This window comes from Falco peregrinus, chromosome 1 (genome assembly GCF_023634155.1).
Source record: "Falco peregrinus isolate bFalPer1 chromosome 1, bFalPer1.pri, whole genome shotgun sequence".
Lineage (NCBI taxonomy): Eukaryota > Metazoa > Chordata > Aves > Falconiformes > Falconidae > Falco > Falco peregrinus.
Window position 1 is genome coordinate 6,220,567 of NC_073721.1, and position 22,379 is coordinate 6,242,945.

At 43.2% G+C, this 22,379-nt stretch overlaps 1 long non-coding RNA gene across 2 annotated transcripts in view; it reads right to left on the minus strand.

Annotated features, from left to right (window-relative positions):
- The window catches only part of LOC114013913 (uncharacterized), a 45,509-nt gene extending 26,900 nt beyond the window's left edge, over positions 1 to 18,609 (minus strand). For both annotated transcript variants that reach the window (XR_008745425.1, XR_008745424.1), the window contains exons 1-3: positions 17,896 to 18,609; positions 14,173 to 14,326; positions 6,634 to 6,833 (exon numbers count right to left, since the gene is read on the minus strand). This is a non-coding gene — a long non-coding RNA (uncharacterized LOC114013913). The remainder of the gene's footprint in view (positions 1 to 6,633; positions 6,834 to 14,172; positions 14,327 to 17,895) is intronic.
- Positions 18,610 to 22,379: the final 3,770 nt, after the last annotated feature.

The following is a 22,379-nucleotide window of genomic DNA, read 5'->3' on the forward strand; positions in this document are numbered from 1 at the left end:
AGTGGTTTTGTAGACAAATATAATCCATTTCTATCCCTTTTCCAGTCTCTCTGCAGGGTTTTTTTCCCCCCTTAGAATTACTCCCATATCAGTCATAGCTACATGACCTCCACTTTGCTTGGATCAGGGAGAGAGAAAGGCCGTGCATGCTGGTAAAATATGATGCAAATACTTGTTAGAGCCTGCAGCTAGAGTCCAGGAAAAGGCTTTTGACAAAACAAACACACTTTGTGGTCCAAGACCTCTACAGCTCCAAGCTGTAATACTGCCACGTCTTCAGACCACTGCTGTGATGGGTTTTATAGGGATGCAATGACATTAAATAGTATTGTACATAACCGTGGCATTTCCCTAAGTTGTTACAGATTAGATGAGTTAAGTCAAACCTTCTCATAGCAGAAGACCTACTTTTGGGGCATGGGGCTCCTTCAGTGCAATTCCATTTATTCTAATTTACTGTACTTTGGGCTGTGTTCATGAGGATCAGGACACCCAGGGGCCTGGGGAGAAGGGGACGTGTGCTGTGTCTCACGGCAGCTCATCAGCTGGGAAGGTGTCAACCATGTTACAACCAAGGGGCAAGTTTATAAAGAAACATAGAGGGAATAAGAAATTAAAAGACCTAATCTGGAGGAATTGTATGTATTACTACTGTTACTGAAACATCAGAGCCGGGTCAAAAGGCAGATGAAAGAATACAACAACCTGTAGACAATTTGGAATAATTTTAGATACTACATGTATTCAAGCTTCCAAAGGTGACCTGCCACTAGCTAGACCGTAATCTAGAGTGAAATGGATAAAAAAAAAAAAAAATATCTGAGGATTTTTAAAAAAACATATCAGGCCAAGCCATAGTAAGACTGAAAGATTGGAAGCTGAAGCTACATAAATTCAAACTGGAAAAAAGGTGATGACTTTTACTCGATAGCAGTCAATCACTGCAATGACTTCTCATGCATGGTTTCCCCATCACTTAAACTTTTTAAACAAAAGCTGGTGTCTTTCTAAAATACATCCTTTTGTGGAATAATGCAGTCTGCCCTGTGTTACATAGGATGTCAAATATTCCCTTCTGGCCTTAATCTATGAAAGATTATAAACTTGTTATACGAAGTTACTTGTTCCTATATTAGAAGTTTGTCCCCTCCCTACTCGAGGTGATGATATTTTCAAGACATCACATGCAACTAGCCAAGACAAGGTGTGTTTGACAAAAATGTGCTGTTAATTTGACATCTGTGAAGCACAGCTGTACCTGTGGGGATTGTAGTAAGTAAATCTTGAGGCTGAGATCTGGAAACACACTGGGTAAACAGCCGGTGCTGTGTCACACAACTGGTTGCAGGTGTGCCATCCTGGGCTGGGCTGGAGGTGACAACCACCCCCTCTGGCCCATTCTCTACCCCATCTTCCCCCACTAATAACAGGGAGACAATTTGCATTCACGTTTACAGTGGCTCTTGTGTGCCCCCGTGTTCATTTTCACAAACAAAACATGCCCCCTCAATAGGTGCATTTTTTTCCCCTGCCTTGCAGATGTTGTTGCAACAGCTTTGCAGAGAAGTTGCAGGTGGGCTTTGCACTCCCATCAGGTCCCACCATAGAGTCCCATACAACAAAGGCTCGCAGGTGTTTCCCATATCTTTGTGGTTATTCCTTTTGAAACGCATCTGTTGAAATGCATCTTGCCTACTGCTTAAAATAATATTGCTTGGCAATGCGGGTTGTTTACCTTAGCTTTAACTGCCCACCCACACTGAAGCAGAGTGTGGTTTATGTTATTTAGAAAGGCCACGGGTACAATGTGAGCCTTTGAACAACGAGGCTTCCCTCCAGAGTGGGAGGCTCAGAGGGGAAAGGTGACCCAGAGATGTGGTAACATTTTTCACCTCCACTTTACTTTCCAGAAGGGCAGTGCTGTAAGATTTGGCACCGGCTGCTTTACCACCTGCCGTCTCCTCAACATCCCAACAGAAAACTGCACAAAACCCAGCCTGTCTTTAGGTAATTGCACTTGTAAAGTAGAAGCGGGTCACTTCAGCATTACACATGGCATCTTATTAAGCACCTCATGATACATAAAATTAAGACAAATGAAAAAAAATTTCCTAAAACACTTCTGTGGTCACAGGCTGTGTAGTTGACTTGAATTGGGTAAAGTTTCCTAGGCTATGAGTCCCTACTTCCTATAACCTTTTGGAAAAACTTTGATTTAATTTCATTTTGCTTCTGTAATAATTACTGTTATCCTGTGAAGCAAACAAAATAAGTGATCAAAGCAGGACATAGGAAAACAGACCCAAAATACATCTAGCCTAATGTAGACGGAGGCTGTACTCAATTTCCTTCTGAATTCTTAACGTGAGGTAATGACTAAGTTGGACTTGCAAAGTGGTCTGGAAGGGACCTGGAAGTCAGAGGGTTATATTGGACAGTACTAATCTACTTTACTCTGTTAATTTTATTCCAGGAGCAGCATAAGGGTGGGATTTTTTTCAAGATATGGTTTAGAAACCACTGGGAGTTATTTGGATGCTGCCTTCCAAATTCAATGCTTTTATTTTTTAATATCATCATTCATCGGACAGGCCAGCGCTTGCCAAATTCTAAACAGTTCCTTTAGAAGCAGAGCCCAAAACAGGCAGGACCTCACTAGCACCTAATTGCTTTTTGGAAAATAAACACTTTACTTCATATTTCCAATGCTCTGCCTAACAACATGGTAGGTCCCCTGCTTCTCATACATGAAGAGAGATTAATGAGGGCTCAAGTACCCACCCCTTCTTCAGACAGCCATCTACAAATAGGTGGGAAGAGTTACTAACTGGTGTCTACCTACTTCCTTTGCCTAGACTAAATAGGATCCTAACTTTTAAACAGTTAATGGCTAGCGCAATAATTCCTATCTCTACTCTGAAGTTGAAAAATATATTTCACAGAAATTTTTTGCGCAGAAAACAGCATTGGTAACTGTAGAAGTCTACCAGCGTGCTCCTAACCTTGAAGAGCAAGTCTCTAAAGTTTCCATAGGACAGTAATCTACACTTCCCCCCCCCCCCCCCCATTTGCCTGCTAAAAAAGGAAACTATATTTTTGGTACAATAGATTCCCTGAAGTGTACATCTTTGTAGCCAAATGCTCTGTAGAGCACATTCCTGCCATTCTGTTCAAAAATTGTATTTCATTAGCTTCCAGTTCAGTCGATTCTAAGCAGCAGTGAGCCCTAAGAGTGAAGACTTTTAATGTACTTGTACATTATGCATAGAAGTCCTAAATTCCCCGTCTTTTATGATTTTTGGTATTGTAGTGGTAATAATAGAAGTTTCAGAAGAGTTGCATATAAGCAACTCTATGCAGACAAAATTCTTCCAGTCATGCTGAGTTGGTGTAGGCAGCTATCACAGACTGGCAGGTCTAGTCCATATCCCTGAAACTAGGCTTCTAACTGAACATATTTACTTAACTTCATTATGCACCCGAAAGGTAAACTTTCTTATGTATTTTAGTCTTTTGTGTATCTTCAGATAACATCCTATATAATTTCTCTTAAGAATGTCCAAAGCAATTGACATATAGTGATAGATTAATGAATGACACTTTACTTCACAGTCCTTCTTGTTCATCTTTTCCCCCTAGATACCTTGGTCTTCATGTGACAGGTACTCAAACATTTTTTACCTTCTATTTCTTTTTACCTTAGGCATACTGAGTGTTTTAATGGTAAGATACACTGTCGTAGTCCCTTATTTAGAAGCTTTTAAAAGTGTATCTTTACCCACATAGTCCAGGTCAACTGCATTTGAAACAATTGCCCTTAAACAAATTCAGCACCTTCTACCTCTTTAACAAAGTCATTTTGTATCATTGTTGAGGAGATGTTGGATGGGCAAGGAGAAATGATGCACTGCACAAAATTTGGAGCTACAGAATTGCACACTTGACACCTCCATCCATAAACATGTCACCTCATTTCCAACAACCGGTGATACAAGGCTGTACCAAATGTTATGCAGGGCCGTGTGGTCGCCTACTCAAGCAAATGAAAGGCAGCGTTCATAACCAAAGGCTCTTGACCTGATGATGGCCCACTGACTCCGCTTCTTAAGAGACTTCTATGAGGAAAACCCCCAACACACTAGAGTGCTCGTTTGGGCGGTTTTCTGAGGAGAGGCAGAGGGAAGCTTGTGAATCTTGAAAGACGTTTTCCTGAACCTAAGGAAGGCTCCTCTGTATTTTTCAGATTCGTTATCCTGCTGTAGTTAAATTAACCAGAATATCTTTCCGATGCCTGTTCTGTCATTTACGAACAATACTTGTCATTCTGTCCTAAGATGCACTAAAAATGTGGAATGGCTCTTTCTACAGCATGACAGCAAATGCAATGCTGAAGCGGTCTAGATGAACAGAGAAACACATGGAACAATGTAGCCTAGGTGCTACCTTAGTCGTCTCAAATACTGCAAAAATCTCATTTAGATGTCTGTAATTGGCAAGAGAGCTGAAGACAAAAACTAAAGTATCAGTGGGAAGGCTAATGCAGGTAAAAACAAATTTGTAAGAGAAGATGGAACTGACTTCACTCTAAATCTTGATGATTTAAATCTGCTTTAAACTCCACAGATCCTGTCGGTGGAAAAACAAATAAAAGACATGAAAAAATGGAATGGGAAAAATACAAGTTAATGCTGTTCAAATACAAAGTGAAATGAGGCACCTGAAGGCAGTGGTGCCATTGAACAGGGCGTTTTTACACAGATGTCACCTCAGAATAAATGCTATTGTTATTTCTGGGTGAGACACCCGGGACTGGTTTCACAGAATGAGTACATGCCTTACAGAAACTCTTCTCAAGTGAAATGCAATGAAAACAGAGCACAGTGCTCCACCAGAGGAGTACCGATGGACACCAGCTGAGGTCCACCCTGCAACAAGACAGCTTCAGCTCCGGGCTGCTACCACCCAGCTCCACCTGCACCCAGGAGCCACCCACACGTTATTTTTGTCTGGGATTTACAGTTTGCTTGATGGGCACTAGGGAAAGGAGGTCTGTATTAAGGAAAACGGGAGACATAAAAGGAATGAAGTACACATCTAAGAACATTAGATGCATACAGTAAAGATTTAGTAGATAAGAGGGGGAAAAAAGACAGAAAGACAAGAAACCTCATTAGTATGTTAAAACATACCAAAAGATCCATATAAAAGAGATACAGAGCCATTGGACGGTTCACAAGTCAACACCTTTGTTCAAACTTTGGTGAAATCTATACCACTTAAATAACATAGGAAGTATATTGTCTAATGCTATTGAAATCAGTCCAGCTGAAACTTCATGCTCAGGTTTGAGAAACTGTGAAAACAGTTTTTGAGAAATTCTGACAGAAAGAACAACAAAACTGAGATTTGGGTTCATGTTTATCACTATCAGAGAGTAACATCATTTGGAGGTTGTCAGCATGAAATAAAAATATTCAATATAATGTTACCTCAGACAACTTTCTTTTTTTTTCATTGGGCTTAAACTTCACCTAAGTCTTTGGTATCGAAAGCAAATTTGGCTCCTCAAATGCCAAAGACATAAGTGAAATATTTTCAAAACAATTTTTGAAATGGGGCAGAAGAAAAATGACCTGTAATCAGACAGTACAATTCCAAATAGAACTGTTTTCACAGGTAGCATCGCCTCCCTTTTATCAAAGAGGTTTTAGTTTTTTCTCACTATAGCATTACTGCCTAGTCACCCCACCAATGTCAGCCTCGAAAAACAAATAATTAACCAACCAGCACCCACTGGTCGTTCAAAGCCCTTTACCTTTGCAAAGAATACATTTCACAGCAAGTCCACTGCAGAACGATGTTACACTTCAGTTGCACTGGACCTAGAGCAACACTTGGCATTGTCCCCATTTCCCACCTCTACAAAAATAATGGCTGGACCTGCAGCCTCTTACCCTCCCGCAAGCACTGGCCTCTTCAGCAAATTCTTGTTACTGTCTTGTCCTCAGGGAAAACCTTAGATGTACAGGCTTATCTCAGTGATTTAAACACAGCTACCTAAGGATGTGATGGATTTCCTTTATTTGCAGTCTTCCAGTCAAGACTAGATGGATATCTAAGCAACATGTTATAGCTCAAACAGGGAGAGAGGTGCCTGATGCAGAAATTACAGGGTCAGATTCAAAGGCCTGTGTTATGTGGGAGGTCAGACAAGGTGAGCTTGTACTTCAAACCAGAGCATCTACACTATAAATTTCAAGGATGTCCGTAAAAGTATGAAATGCACAAGGAATTTAACGCAAAGCATTTAGCTTTTCCCTTTGTCTGAGCTGTAACCCCAGGTTTTGCCTTTCCACCACATCATTCTGAAAGGAAATTAATTTCCCTGCTCACTACTTTTACTGAAATTATTTAAAGTAATTGCTCAGCTACCACTTACTTGAGCACAGAAACTTTCTTAACCCCAAAGCTCTCTGATTTCAACACTTCCCTCCAACAAGAGCTCCACCTGAAACAAAAATAATTTCTCTCCTTAACCTTTCAACCCAGAACTCTCCATTCAGCTTAGAATGTAACCCTAGGGAAGAGGATTTCCCTCTCCTTTTCCTTCATATTAGATATTTACTCACCTACCTGTTTTCATCTTAGCCTTTCCTCAGACCCTGTCCTGGTTCACAGGACAGCCATGGAGCATCATTGGAAGCAAGGAGGGTCGACCTGCAGGGAAGTTCCTCAAAGGGTTCAGGAAATCTTCAAAGAAAGGATGGAGTGGATACACACACATATAGCACACTGGTGTGATGGAGCTTCTGCCTCTCCAGGACCTCTTGCTGCTGTAGGAACATAAAATTTAAAACTTGATATATGGTGTTTACTAGATGGCTGTGGGACAGAAGTCCTCAGTAACTGCTCAGGCTCCCTTAACCTCCTTGGTTCTCTATAGCTTTGTGGCTTTTTCTGCCCCTTCAGGGAGGGGTTGGAGAGAAGGGAAGGGGGCAACAGAAGGTGGGTCCACTCCATCAGGCTAGATGTATCCAAAGGTCGCAGCCAAAGGCTGAATTAACTTGCCTGTTACTTTCCTCACCCACAGCCAAAGGCTGCCTTTGGTTACTACTTCCCTGACCTAGAACCAGTCTTTGCTCTGTAGCCAAGAGTGTCAGCTCAGGGGAAACACTGGCGGTGTCCTATTAACACGTTCCTTTCTTAAGTCCCAACTTCTTCCGAAGATCAGGCAAGGACAGCATGTGCCACGCTTGGCTTCTGTACAGCTGCTAGGGAAGGGTGGGCATGCAGCACGCTGGACCTGACTGCAGGGTCATTCCTGGAACCTGAGGAAGCTCAAAAAGAGAAGGAAACAACACTGCGAAAACAAGTCTCCTGCTTTGTAACAAAACAAGCCAAGGAAGTGCCAGGTTATCGTGAAACGGAAGCAGCTGAAAAATAGTAAAAGAGCTGATACCCGCAGTATCGAGGAAAGAGCTCATTCCAAATACAGTGTTGGGGGGAAACTGAAGTCATGTAACTCTAAACAGAAACGGGATCACGTTGGCTACCTGCAAAAACACAACCGTAATGCTAATCTCAGAAAGTGAGAGCTGCGAGCTGAGCAAGCCCCAGTGGGGGTGCCAGCAGCTGCCCAGATTTCTTCGCACGGGGCCTTTATGAGCTGAGCACTTTACTGAGCATGTTTTCTTTAATATTTATTTTCCCAGAACCAGCCTGACCTCATGTTCCAAGAATGAAACCCTGGCATGGAAGTGGCATATCTGCTAGTTAATGTCAACATTTGATGTGCAATCAGACAGCAAACAGAATTTCATATTGTGGTAAAAAAAAATTAGTTACTATTTGCTTTAATTCCATTTTCTTTCTGTCAGATACATTAAGAGTCTTGTAAATAAGTAAAAGAATTTCATTCTTACCTGTAAAAAGAAAAAAGGAAAAAAAATCCACCTCCTTCTACAAGTTCCAGCAAAATGTTACAATATCCAGCTAGTAATGAATAGCTTGAAATATCTTTTGCAGAAAATATCATAATAAAAGACCCCAGTGACTTGCACGGTACTAAACTATTAAGGAGGGAAAGAGCAAACTTAACTGTGACTGTACTACCCTGTAGCAAAAGGAAATTCCTCCCCGACTTAAAAATTGGGAAGGCTAGACTAAGTGATCATACCGAGTGGGTACAGCTAGCTGTCTAAATCCCACCAGCTACAGAACCTGTGCCCTGAGCGAATAACCCAGCTCATCCGTGTGCTTTATTGTCCAATACTTTTCTGGACAAAAGACCACAGGAGATCACGTTTCATACCGTGATGTCCCACGTCCGGGAAGAAGCGAGCAGTTGGGACTCCCACTCTGTGCAGAGGTGGTGCTCACAACCACTAGGACTTAGTCTTAGGCTCACAAATACGCTCATTAATGACAACCACCGCTGGCAGAGCACTTCTGTAAGTCTTAGAGCAGAAACACCTGCGGCATATCCCACCCTGGCAGGGAAATGGAGCTGGTGACCTAACAGTCTTTTCCACCTCTAACTTCTGGGGTTTTATGAATTGTCAGTCACACCTAAGTGTGATATCGCTATAAAATCCCAGCCACGTAAGAAGCTGGCAGAAATCTTGGGCTGTGCAGCTCTGTGGTTTTAGGCTTAGCTGTGTCCCAAAGACTGAAAGGAGGTAGAAGACTTTTAAGGATCAGTGTTGACAGTTGCCTTCAGATATATTCAAAGGTACAAAATGCAATTACGTAGACAGCAAACTCACCTGCAGTTTGGGCTCCAGGACAGACGTAGCTTTGAAAGAAACAATAAAGGAAAAAGAAAAATAAACCCAACTCCCTCTAAATACCACCTGTATGGAGGAGAGACTGATACGGCTTTGGTGTTCCAAAGGTTGGCGAGGATTTCCCTGTGTTGCAGGAAGTCACTAGAGCAAGACAAGGGAGGTAACGCAGAGCCTGTGCCCACTGCTGGCTCTCTGCTGAGAGATGGCCACCTCAGGTCCATGGAAGTGGTTGAACATGGGTTCTCCATGACCCCTACCTGGCCACTGCTACCTTAACACTGGGGCAGATCTCACTCTTCAGTGCATTTAGTGCACTGCAGTGGGATGGTCTCTTTGTTTCAAGTATGGCAACAGTTTAATAAAGCAATAAAAATGCATACGAAACAGAAAGGCAGAACTGTTTTCTCCCCCCCTCAAAAATCCTGTAATGGGGAAAAAAATGCTGGAAACCAGGTCTTCAAATCATACACCAGTGCTCTAAGCCTGGGGCTGTCCTTCATCTCGCTGTATGACTATCAGAGAGATAAGTTTGTCTATTGTATATATGTATACGGCACCTGTGTTTTTCCAGAATTTGGAAGGGGTTGTTCTATAGCATGATTTAAATCATGCCATAGAAAAGGGCCACTCAAAATGCAGAGCTGCAAAGCAGAACTGCCGAGCCATCTGAGGTATTTTAAATGAGATTTTGGTCCAGGTCCCTCTCCACCATGTCCTCATGTTGGGAAAGTATATCCAGAGCTGACCCGGCTTTCCCAGGTGTTTTCTACTGGGACAGAGTGCAGAGTGTGCAGTTAATCACGAGTGCATTCAAGTGTCCTAAGGTCTTTGGGTGAAAGCTGCTACAGACATTGAAAAAGTGTTTAATAATCAGAGCCCCATGTCCTGAGTGCAGGCTGGGTTCACGAAAGTTCACACACCTCTGAAGAGGTTTCAGCCAAAACGTAAGCAAGCCAGAGCCAAACTGCGGTTTCAGGCGGTGGCAGGGACTGCACGTTGCTGGGAACCCCTCCCGGGAAAAGCAGGGCAAGTACATCTGCAACGCCCTTTGGGGTGACCCGTGCGATGCACCTGGGATGGGAACCAGTCTCAGAAGGTGCCAACACCCTCTACCCAGAGAGACACCCATTCAAATCACCGCTAAGGGATCTCGATCCAGGGGGAGGCAGCTCAGGGGTTTTATCTTGTTGTGAAAGGCAAGCGCATGCTGAATTTCCAGGATCGTGACTATGTCGTAAGGGGCATGCTGAATACTGCTGCAGGCACAATGTTACGGTGTGCAGTGGCTTACAGTCGACAAAACCATACTGTTTATCACAACTACCTTACTTTCAAATCATTTCAGTTGAAAATACACATAGTGATCATCCTCATAAGAAATCAGTATATGGTCTTTCAACTAACTGGAAATGCATTGGCAAGTCAAAATGCCCTGTTTTTTCTCATGTGCAGTACGCTCTCATATAAAGAAACCGGACATATGAAGGCTTTTTCCTCTGGAGGAAGAGGAGTTGGGATGAAGACTTTGCCTCTCTTTTAAGATGAGGGTGGAACAGATTCAGCATGTTCCTCTTACAAATACAGACAAATGCAGCACTCCAGTCCGGTGGGGTCAGTAATGAAATGGACACCGTATTCCATGGTATTACACTGTACGGACTGTTATGGCACAGCAATCGAGCTGTGAAACACACACAAAAATAATAATAAAAAAAAAATGCCAAAAGAAAGAAGAAGGTGATTTCTACTTCTGCTTTATGCAAATAGAGGCAATGGAAGATCTGCATTGTGTAAACTTATTCTTAAGAGAAGAAAAGGACAAAATCATCATAAATTAAAAAGTCACACCCATTGTAAAAATTTCCTAGCGCTTTTTCCTTAGTTTTGATCGATGTACTTTAAGACTACAATTGCAAAATGTTTGGTGTATTTTTATTACATAAAAAGCTTGGACAGGATTATTGTCCTCTGCTGGGATAGGAATTATCCCAACCAACCTTAGCTGGCTGAAGATGCATTTATCTGCAACTTCTGTAGCAGTCAGAGAGAAGATAAGTAAACTTCTCGGTTCTTCAGGAACGAGGCACGGAGAGGAAAGAGACTCTTACCCTATACAAACCAACATATATGCAAGGAGGTATCTGCAATAAGGTTGGCTTAGGGAGTCATGTCAAAAAAGGATTGCATTCCCATTATTCTCTGGTTGGAAGTTCCCCACAGAGGTCGCGCCTCCCGCCGCCAAGGTGGGGGTAGAAGCAGACCTTGGCCTTTCACAAATCGCTGGCAGGGGCCCACCTGCCCCCACCCCCTCTGTCCACCCCCCCGTCCCCACTGCGCCGAGCGGGAGCTCTGCCGTGGGCCTGCAGCACGCCGGGGCAAGCGGGACACCGGCCTTGAGGCAGAGGGACTGGGGGGGCGGGAGGTGGCACAGCCTGACACAAACACCTCAGCAGCACAAGGACGTCTGCATCCACTGCGCTCCTGCAGGCTGCAGGCTCCCTGCTGCCCTCCTCATCCTCCTGTGTTAAATGCTTTTGATTATCATTGCATTGTTTCTCCGAGGTGTATCATACAGTTCTCTGTACCAGCTGTATGCAGGTTTTGTATCACTTTAGACAGCGCAGCAGACACCTTAACACAACACTGAACCATGCCATGGCGCTGCGGGTTTTTTCTACCATAAACTGATTAAGTATCAAGAGAAGTTAATCATTAGACGGCTAGTTGTACATTAAGACAGACTCCCTTCTTTGTCTTCCAGCATATTAAATGCCTTCTTCTTTGAAATGCCACATAAAAGTGATAGATACCCTTTCTTAAAGAGTCAGGCATCTAGTCAAGTTACGTTTTATATTAGTTCAGTGACAAAGAGCCCTCCTTGTTTAAATATAGAAGCGTAAAGCAGATAAGGTGAAGTAAGCTGGCTGCAGCGAGAGCGCCAGCTCTGCTCCCCGTCCAGATAAGCAGCTGGAGGGGCAGGGGAGTATCTGCTGTGCAGGTTTGCACCGTGTGAATTGCAGCGTGGAGAGTGGAGACAAGGGTACGGGGAGAAAATAAATGAAGCTAAGGCCAAAGATGCAAATGGTCAAATGTATTTGTGATAACACGATGGAAAGCTGTTGGCATTTCCTAAGGGGCATTTAATGGATTTGGAAAGATAGTTTGGCATGGAAGCTGCTTCTTAAAACAACTTCAGAAATGGAGCAAAGTCTCCCTGTGTACGCTGAAAAGGGTGTGTGCATGTGTGTACGTGTGCGCCCGGGTGTGCTCGCTTGCGTGTGTGTGTGGGGGTTATCCTTCCAGGTAACATTTGTGTTTAGAGAGCTCCAGGAGTGCTGTCAGAAGTAACGCCATCTCCTCAAAACACACACACAGAGTTCTAAACAAGAGGTGAATGAAGAGGGAGGCAGAAAAGAGGACTGAGTGAGAGACCAAGCAAATCCCCTTCCTGAATCAGTGGGAAAAAAGTTTCTTCCCAGAGGAATGATAAATTATATTTTAGCTTACCAGCTTTTACAAGGTAAAACTGTTGCTCAGGAGAATAAACGCCTACTTTGTGTGTCCCCCTGGAACCAGAAGGCAATCAAGTCAGGGCTCAACTAACGTATAATCTATATTTACATGTCAGAAAGAACCAACCACCCTTATTTAGATTCTTGATTTACAATCCCTACTTTTCATACAAGCCTGTCATTCCTAGTGAAAGAATGCAGAGTAGATTTATGGGATCTGCATTATGCCTTAAATCTTAATAGCATTTTTAAAGCACTTTTATGCCTCATCCTAAGTAATGTTTTCCCTCTATTTTCAAGACATTACTGTGTAAAAACAGATTCAAATCTTTACCTTAAAAACAAGATCATTTTAACTAACCATGCTGGCATCAACACTACTGCAATGCTAAACCTTGTCAGCAATGTCCTTATAAGCCTCTGTTTTCCAGGGTTCATGGCCTGAACGTAAAATGTGCTTTGTACTAAGGTTTGTCTGATAAGATCTCAACCTGCAAGAACAGTGAATTTGTTTTCACCATCACAGTCAAAATAAAATAAATCTCTGGAGGCTCTGTAAATTAGATAAAGGTAAAAAGCCTGATTCTGTGCCTTCTCCCCCATACCAGGCTCCTCTTTTCTTTCAGAAGTCTACTTGAAATATATGTCAGCTCAGGTTCAGTTCAGTTAAGAGCAGAAATATCCCAAGTATATTAATCAAATGCATACATACAAAAATGCTGGCTGGGCACAGGTGTGTGTATCCACGCATGGACACAGCAATGCAGAGCTGGTGGTTAAGCAGCACTCTCAAGAACTGACGTCCTTTAGGTAGAAATTTAAATATTATCAAAGAAGTAAATAGTGAAATGTCCTTAAATGAGTTTGTAAGGAATGAGTTTCTTAAGCTTTTTTTTTTAATGAAAGCAAGCAGCAAGTAGGTCATGTTAATATGTTATTAGAAAATATAAATATATACACTATAGTCACTAGTAAGATCTTTCAGTGAGACCACTGACAGCAAGCACAACATTTAGGAGATATATTTGCAGAAATGATGTCCTTCATTAATGACAAATCGCATAGATATGATGCAGAGATCTGTGCTAAACTGTTGCTAAAATTTCCTCACAATGATTGCATCTTTTGCAAGAGTCCTAAAAGAGTTGACATGGAGCTGTTGGAGTGGGTCCAGAGGAGGCCACAAAGATGGTCAGGGGGCTGGAGCCCCTCTGCCATGGAGCCGGGCTGGGAGAGCTGGGACTGCTCAGCCTGGGGAGGAGAAGGCTCCGGGGAGACCTTAGAGCAGCTCCCAGCACCTACAGGGGCCGGCAAGAAGCTGGAGAGGGGCTTTGTACGAGGGCACGTGGTGACAGGCCAAGGGGGAATGGCCTTAAGCTGAGAGAGGGGAGATGCAGATGAGCTGTGAGGCAGAAATTGTTCCCCGTGAGGGCGGCGAGGCGCTGGCCCAGGCTGCCCAGAGCAGCTGTGGGTGCCCCATCCCTGGCAGGGCTCAAGGCCAGGCTGGATGGGGCTGGGAGCAGCCTGGGCTGGGGGGAGGGGGCCCTGCCCGGGGCACGGGGTGGGACTGGGTGGGCTTTGAGGTCCCTTCCAACCCAAACCGCTCTGTGATTCTATGACTCAGCTTCACCAGACAGGAACACCAGTGACAGGGACTAGACAAGTATCCCCAGCATCCCTCTGGCTGCAAGCCCGACTGCCGCCCCCTCTCCCGGCAGCTGTACTCATACAGCTTGTGTTCTCGGCGGCACGGTAACTCAGCCTCAGCGAGAGATGGGCGATACCTCAGCACAGAACAGCCAAGAGCCTGGAGTGATCCACACAGTTTGGGGAGAACTGGGAACTGTGGAGGCAAGAAAGATCAGTTCACCTACCTCTCAGCTGATGCAGTGGTCATGAGTCAGCCATGGAAAAGGTGAGCTTTGGTGACACTGCCCACAGCCATAGCAGACGCGGTGCCATCCTGGGAGGAAGCAAGAGCTCCATCAAGGCAGCCCCGCCAGGTGCTAGGCACTCAACTTTCAAAACCTGGGCAAGACACAAGGGACAAAACCAATCCGGATCACTTTCTTGATATAGGTCTCTCAATTCCAATGACATTTTAAGTATGCAAATTTCCCCCTGGATTTTGCCATCAGGGTCTTCAAAATGACTTCTTGGAAATGCAAACATAAACATATAAGAATCCATTTCATGGCTCAGATTAAGCTTCAGTATCTTTATTTTATATTTTATCTTAAGGTCTTAACCTTTTCTTTATGATGAAAGAAATGGAAAAACTTCGGGGTTTGTTTTTATTTTTTTAAAAATAGAACATGTTCTAATGTATGGTTACTTAATGTGAAAGTGTTCAAAATGGGTAGAAAAGTCTGTTATGCACCGGGTTGTTACAAGCCAGAGTAAGTATATATCAAATACTATGAACAGAGAAAGAAAAATAAATTGGGAACAGCAAACACTTCCAGTAAATTATAAACATGCTTTAGACCATCTTGAATAACATTTAAAAGCACTCAGAATATTATCCCACTAAATTATGTGTTTACTCTGGATTCAGCCTCGCAACCTTCAGCCATATGAATAGTGTCATCCATAGGAACAGGATTGTGAAGGTAAAGACCACTCGCTTGAGTACATGTTAAAATTTTAGAGTCTGCTGTTATTTCCTTAAATCCTTTAAAACTAATTTTTTCCATTTGCAATAGCATTTGATAAGAAAACCAGTTTTTAAAACATCAGTCTCCATTCCAAGCTGGTCAAGCTTTACAGATCAAAATCAGTCATAAACACATCTACTACCTTGGTAAATATTTAGATTTTTCAGTAGCTTTTCTTCAAGTGTCAGAAAACCAAGCAATTGGTTTAATTTTTGTGTAAACAATATTAAAAGTCAGTATCTACTAAGCACAGAAAAGAGCTTCAAAATATACCATCACACTGTGACACACTATATTAAAAATACCTCCTCCTCAAGGATTTTATTAATAAATATCCATAAAGTCTAGTTACTGGTAGGTGTTAAAAAGAAAATCATATTTTGGACACATACATGCCACTTCTAAAGCCACAAAAGAGGTCAGGATCAACAAGTAAACAAACTCAAAATTCCTACCTCCTACATTCCTACTGATGAACATTGATATTTGTATACAATTAGGCTAAATTCTAGGAGAAGAATAAATAAATAAAGAAAGAAGAAAAAAGAAAACCCTGGGGACTTAGCAACAGAGTTCAAATTACTTGCAGACACCCAGTATTGATAATACTCACATACTTTAACAGGCATCAACATGAGATGTGATTATACAATATTTAGTGTTCTTGGCTTTGGTCAGCCAAATCGTTAAACAGATGCTTAAACCGGAGTGTGTGAGGAGTCACACTGAAACATCACGCAGCTGCGTGCCAAACACTTCAGCTCCACAGCCTGCTACTCCGAAGCGTGGGTTTGCCATTCCCCAGCTATTTTCAATATTTAAAGTTGAAACTCGAGTGCAGTTTCTGTCCTTTGCTGCTAATCTTTGCAGCATGGGAGGCGAAACAAATAGCAAACCTTTCCTCCGAGGGAAGGAGGTCCACGACCTAGCCTAAAAACTCACAGCTGGGAGCTCATGGGGGGCACAGGGTTAAAGCCTCTGAAAGCCTGATCCGCTGTTCTGCCATGACAACGGCACCTGAAGCCCCCAGGAAAGCTCCTCGAGTCTAGACAGGGACCAGACTGCAAAAGCTCCGTCTGGCACTATGAATCAGCGACTCCTCTTCCTTCCCCTACCTGATGGACTCCATCCAACGAGCAGAGCCCCCCTGCCAGGTAAGACCCCACGTGAAATACTGCACAGCAAAGCATCAGCAGGTATTCCTGCCCACCGCCTTCCAACAAGGGTCCAACCAACAGACTCCTGCTCGGTTTACATACCAGAAATTTCTTAGTTGGAACAGCTCCGTTGGGACAGGTTGGATAAATACTTTCCCAAAACAGGGTGCTCTAGTGACAAAGTTCCGCCTCCAAAGCCCAATGATGTACGTTCCTGTCTTTTCACAGAAAAAGACGTGGCTCAAAGGCCATTAGTGGTCACATTTGTCTCATGGTTTCAAATATCTAGGGTCAAGTGGCTTAACATGCTGATGGAAAAGCTTTCCCTCATAAGGCTGGTGGAGCGGGTTGCCCCTAGAGCCTGCGAGGTCTCCATCCTTAGAGGTTTCCAAGCCCAGGACTTCAGGAAGCCCTGCACAACCTGGTGTGATCCCAGAGCTGACCCTGCTCAGCGCAGAAGGTAGGACTAGAGCTCTCCTGAGGTCCACTCCAGCCTCGATTACCCTGGAGTGCTAAGAATGCGTTCTCCCTCTCTCCCTCTGCCCCCAAATTATGTTTTCTGTAGGAATATTTTCATTTGTGCCTTATCACTTCCTTCAGAATGCCTGCTGACACCAAAGGAAAGCTCAGGTTTGGTCAGAATTACGTATTTATCGATACTGCTAGCCATCTCATCCATACACTGTTATTCTGCTACTGTCAAAGCCACAATAATTTTCCCCCCCAAAGTGCCAGCTGCCAGCTGCAGCCTCCAAACGACCATTGTAATGAAACGCTTTATTTTCAAATGTGTCATTTATAGAAGCAGGAAATGTTTTTCGACTACTGAACTTTCCAATAGTCAGGAGCACACTTTTTCCCTCTTAACAAAAGCTTTTACTAGTTCAAATGTATAACCTGTGTGGAGGAGTTTATGGTTGAACGCATTGGAATACCTGGATGCCTGTTGAAACTCAAAAGGTCTTTTAAGCTAAACCAGATAACGTAATTTATACAGACAACAAAAATATTTAATGCAGACAGAAAATTAGAGTGTAAGAGTCCGTGAGAAGCCAGTTACCTAAACTTCTGCCTCTGCACGATCAATCTGCGCTGTTCCTAGCATATCTGTGCCTTGGTTTCCTTACAAACGAACCTTCTCTGGTACAGATTCCAAAATCTCCCTTGGCAATTTTTACGTCAAGATGCTATCTGACAAGGATATCATCACACGCTCTGATGGCTTTGGCTCTCATTGCTACCTGAAACGTGTCTTGTTTTCAGTACGATTTTTTTTCTCCCCATCACGTATATACCATCTAACTGGAGCTCGTGCACCAACTGACCTCGTGCTGAGTAGATGTGTTTACATGCTACCTCACCAACCCATACGTGTGAGGGAACCTATTCTCTGACAGCTTAGGAATTGTTCATTTAAGCATTGAATCTCTTGACCACTAAAAGCTGAACATTCATTTAGCTGGAGATAATTAGCATTGACAAGTAGGGGCAAGTTATCAACAACAGACACAAAAATGCATATAACTTGTTGAAGCATGAGCTATCCTTGCTCTAGGACTGCATTAGCTCACGCATTCCTCTCTTGAAAGCTTTTTATTAAGTATACACTGTGTATGCCTTAAAGCTAGCGCTCCCTTTTTGGCTTCATCCAATTTGGGGTATGAATAAACCACTTCAGAGAAAACTTTTCTGGAGATGATGAGAATAGTATTGGCTAATGCCGTGTACTCCCTGCCTTAACTTCATGTCCCAGTGCTGGCTCCGAGCCTGCTGATCTGGTTACCTTATTGCATGACCATAAGCAGACTTTACAAAGGTCTCTTGTGAGATACCGAACCAGCAAAGATGTGACGGGATGTAAGCCTGAGTCTCCATCCCAGCTATAGGGAAGCCTTTAGAGGAAACGGGAAGGTGACACTGAAAGAAAGAGAGAGAGAGGGGTCAGGAAAGGGATTCTGAATGAGGAGTGACAAGACAACAGGAATTCATTCTACAATAGTTTAGAAAAACAAAAGGTTATCTGTGGATTTCCCTCCCTCCCCCACCCCCCTGAAAAAAAAATGCAATGGGAAAGCAAATACTTCTGGAGATTTACTAGGTTGGTGGCCAGCTACTGACTTGGTGGTCGGGTGCTCACAGGTGTGTGTGACCTCCAGGCTGCTGACTTGACTCTGATGTCCTCATTTGACCAAGATCCATCGTAGCCACGGCAATCTTAGCCGTAAGATCTGGTTTTGGAATCAGATGTGTTGCTATGAAAATTTCAGTTCAAAAAAACTCCACTTACTATTGAAAACAAAACTTTTATTCAGCTTTTACCTTCTGACCAGCTCTGGGTACAGTTTGGTTACAGGACAGATGACTTCTTTATCTGGGCCACAGGATCAAACAATCATCTGCCAACCGAAATGCAGGCTCATTGACAGATCAGAAGCTATGACTACTTCCCAGGGCATAATGTAAGAGGTAATAACTTATATTTAGAAGATGGTAAAGAAATACGTAGGATTTTAGGTCATTTCTGATCAAAGCGACCTCCACAAAACTCGTAGTTTACTGTGGGTCAGAAGCTATCTGAAGGTCACGCAACTAATGTTGCATGTCCTACCTAAACTTAGAAGATGAAGTATAAAACAACACCGTAAATCAAATACCTGTGGATCACAAACATCGTTTCTCAATCTTACAGCTACCACAATAAATGTGAAAGCTCACAGTTCATTACGGACATCCCTGACAGAGAGATTATTCCTGTTTCCCCATGTGACGGCGTAAAATTCTGGAGTGAAGGCTCAGTAAAAAGCCACTCATGATTTCCTTCCCAGCTGGCATACAACAAAATTTCATTAACCTCAGATGACCAGAAATGAGATTACCAAATACCTCGATAAGGACTAATTAATCTTTTTTTGTGCTTGTTAATTTTGTGATACTGCTATATATCTGAATAGTTTTATACGAGAAAATATAGCAGCATGGCTGCTTCTTCCCCCCTCCCCCCCTTTTTTTTTTTAAATTGAGATTCTTATTTGTTACCTTTTTAGAAAAAAATATCAAAAAGCATGAACAGCTTCTCTAAACTAGGCCTGGGTCTGCAGAGGGATCAAAGGCACGCTAAAGCAGTCATCATCTTAAGTAGTTCACAGTTTGGTTTTCTTTAGAGGATTTTAAATTTGGGCTCAAAATGCTATGAGACAAAACATATAAGCAGCAACCCCCAATAAACTCAAATCTACAAGGATCATCCATGAAAATTGTTATATATTCAACACACAATTTTTTTTGTATGAATACAGTTTCACACGCAGTGAAATTTGGTGTTTTGCTAAACGCAATCTTTGCGTTTCATCAATATTAAAGTAAGTATCATTAACCTGTTGCGCATTAGTGTACACCCGAATTAGCAATGATGATCCCGGTTTAACTGCCTGAGTTTGCACAAAAACCTCAAAGGCTTGAGAGGGGTAGATAACCTCTGAACAGCAAATTTGGACAGTATTCACCATGATTCAAAACCATATGCACCAAAAAACTTACCAGACCCCACTAACGCATCTAACTGAACGTTTTTCACTGGAAAGTTGTCCTGCTTCTTTTATTCCCCAGGCAATTTTGGTGAATTTCATGTATTTTTTCATCCAAGTTGAGCCAGACAACACTGGAAAACTCAGGACAAGGACAGTTTTATGGGTACAAATTCTTCCAACGACTTTATTTACCTTGCCCTAAGATGATCCCTCTTGCTTATTTTTAGTGCAATTGTCCGGTTTTTTAGGAAGCCAACCTACTTTATGTCTGACCAGTCTTCCCAGAAGGTCTGTCCTGCTATGGAAAGCTCATCCGAGCAGCTTTGGGTGTTCAGTCACCAGAAAGTCTCTCTGCCACCAGTGGATCAGAAACAGCTCGTATATTTGGAAGCTGTTGACATTGCTTTCTTATTTTACCAGTTTGTTACGAAACCTTGAATTCTTTACCTTGGGACATTTAGGTAGCATTTAGGTTTCTGCATTGCAACCTGTGTGTGAATGAACAGCGGCAAAGGCATCGTGTTCGCCAGAGAAGCCCACTGCAGGGCACAGGAAGGGTTCAGTAAATACAACCGCTGCAGTATTTCCTCATTCCATGATTTTGCGGCAGCAACAAGTGATTATACAATAAAGTGCATTATACGCTTTTCCATTTACTTTGTCTTTCCAGTGCTGAATCTGCCCCTAGGATCCTGTGAACTCCTAGTCTGTTACGCCACACCTTTTAACCTACAGATTTCAGACAGTTTGCTATAGGAAGACAGAAACCACTCTCACTTAACAGACAGGTAAGCACAGGAGAAAAAAGCAAGTGACTCAGGGGCAGAGCAAGGTGTAGAATCCATACGTCCTGCATCCTCCTAGGAAAGGCTGGGGCATTGCTGTGGAGACGATGCAGTCAACAGTCTTAAGGAGAAACTTTCCTATGGTAAATTGTTTATTGACATTTGCTCAGCTTTACCTTATTTAAACTCCTGTCCTGTTATACGTAACCTAGGTAAGTTAGTCCAGCTTTTCAGATGAAATTATCTGGTGCTGTAGGCAGAAAGTAAACACTGCACCAGGAGCGCTCCTCCAGCCTCCTTCATTAGCTTTACGTCTGCCTGACTTAAAACATTTGTTACCATTTTCCTGGAATCTTTAAGTTTAATTTGGAAGACGGTCACTATAAAAAGATTCTTCTGGGTACGACATGTGAAAATATGATAGCTAATAAAAGGTGCTGATTTACCAGCAAGAAGAGATGACAGCTTCTGCTTTAAAAAAAGAATAAACCACCAAACAAATTCATCAACAATGGTTCTACAATGTTTCCACTCAATTTGAATTCATCCTCTGGATTTCACTCGACAGCACGGGACAAAGCGAGTCCTTGCAGCATTGTGCCAAATGTGCTATACACTCTCCGTTAAGCGGGCTGTATACAATATTTAAACTGAACCATATTCCTTAGAGTTACCAGTCACAACTGCCACTGGAAAGCTGGTTTTATTGGGACCAGTAGTGCTGAACACACAATTTGCTTTGGGCTATTCGGGACAGGAGTAGCGAAGGTTGCCTGCTTCAGAACATCATGCTAGGGCAGCATGCAGAAATGGAGAGCAACATTGTAGGCATGAGTTTAACTTTCTTTATAACCATTGATACCTATGGAAAAAATAACAGATCAGGCAATTATTTGTGTCTAGGAATGTCACCAGAACGTGCGAGTAAGGACACATTAGAGCGACCACTTTCTATCAATTAGCAGCCCGAGAAATATTTTTAGTGTGTCCATGTCTAGATTTTTCTGTTTTCATTAGGTGACTTGCCCGATATTACGGAAGACCTCCTGATAAAAGTCTTTCCTGAAGGAATCACTACCGCTGGGAAGGTCAGAAATGATTTTCAGCATCTGAAATCTGACCACAATGCAATCTGCGTTTGGCTTTCAGGCAGAGGGCTGTGCAACGATGCCTTGGCGAAAGCACTCCTGAGCGGGAAGGGGAGCAGAAGCCATTTGGCAAAACTCACATGCCGCGTTTCAGCTGGGGCTTCGAAAGGAAAAGACTGACCCTGTCCTGCAACGGCACCAGCAACGCTGAACGTCACTGCACGTGCCGACGTAGCCAGTGGCCTTTCGTACTTCGGGAAGAGCCGCAGCGGACAATGATGGTTGGCGTAAGCAGGGGGAGCCGGCAGTGAAAACCTCGTGCACCCGCTGCGCCCGCATGGTGTGCCGGCAGAAGGAGCCCCCCCGTGCTGGGATCTGGGGGACCCCGGCCACCCGGCACTCCGCCTGAAGCACCCAGCCTTGCACAGGGGTCCGACCTGGCCGCTCTCCGGCTTCTGCACGCCGAAACGCCCTCAGCTTGACTTCGTGACGAACGGCTCGAAGCTGAAGCTGGACTAATTCAACCTGGAAATACAGCAGACGTTTTTTCCAGCAGAAGCTGCAATTTTAAATGAGACTTCAAATCTGGAGAGGGCACCTAAGAGCTGACCTCCTGCCTAACCACAGCCACCGGGCAGATGCAGAGTCATGTGGCACCTTGGAAGACAAGCTGGCTTTTCTACCTAAAGAATTCATGTATATCAAATACGGGCTTCATTTTTATCCTTTCCCACTGTCCAGAGACATCAGAAATCAGTTTAATTGTGTAGACTGTCAAGACTCCCTGGGAATTATGTGCATTTTCTCTCTCTGTCTCTCATAGAGAATCCATCTTTGCTCTGAATAATTACTGCCAGAGCTGAATTA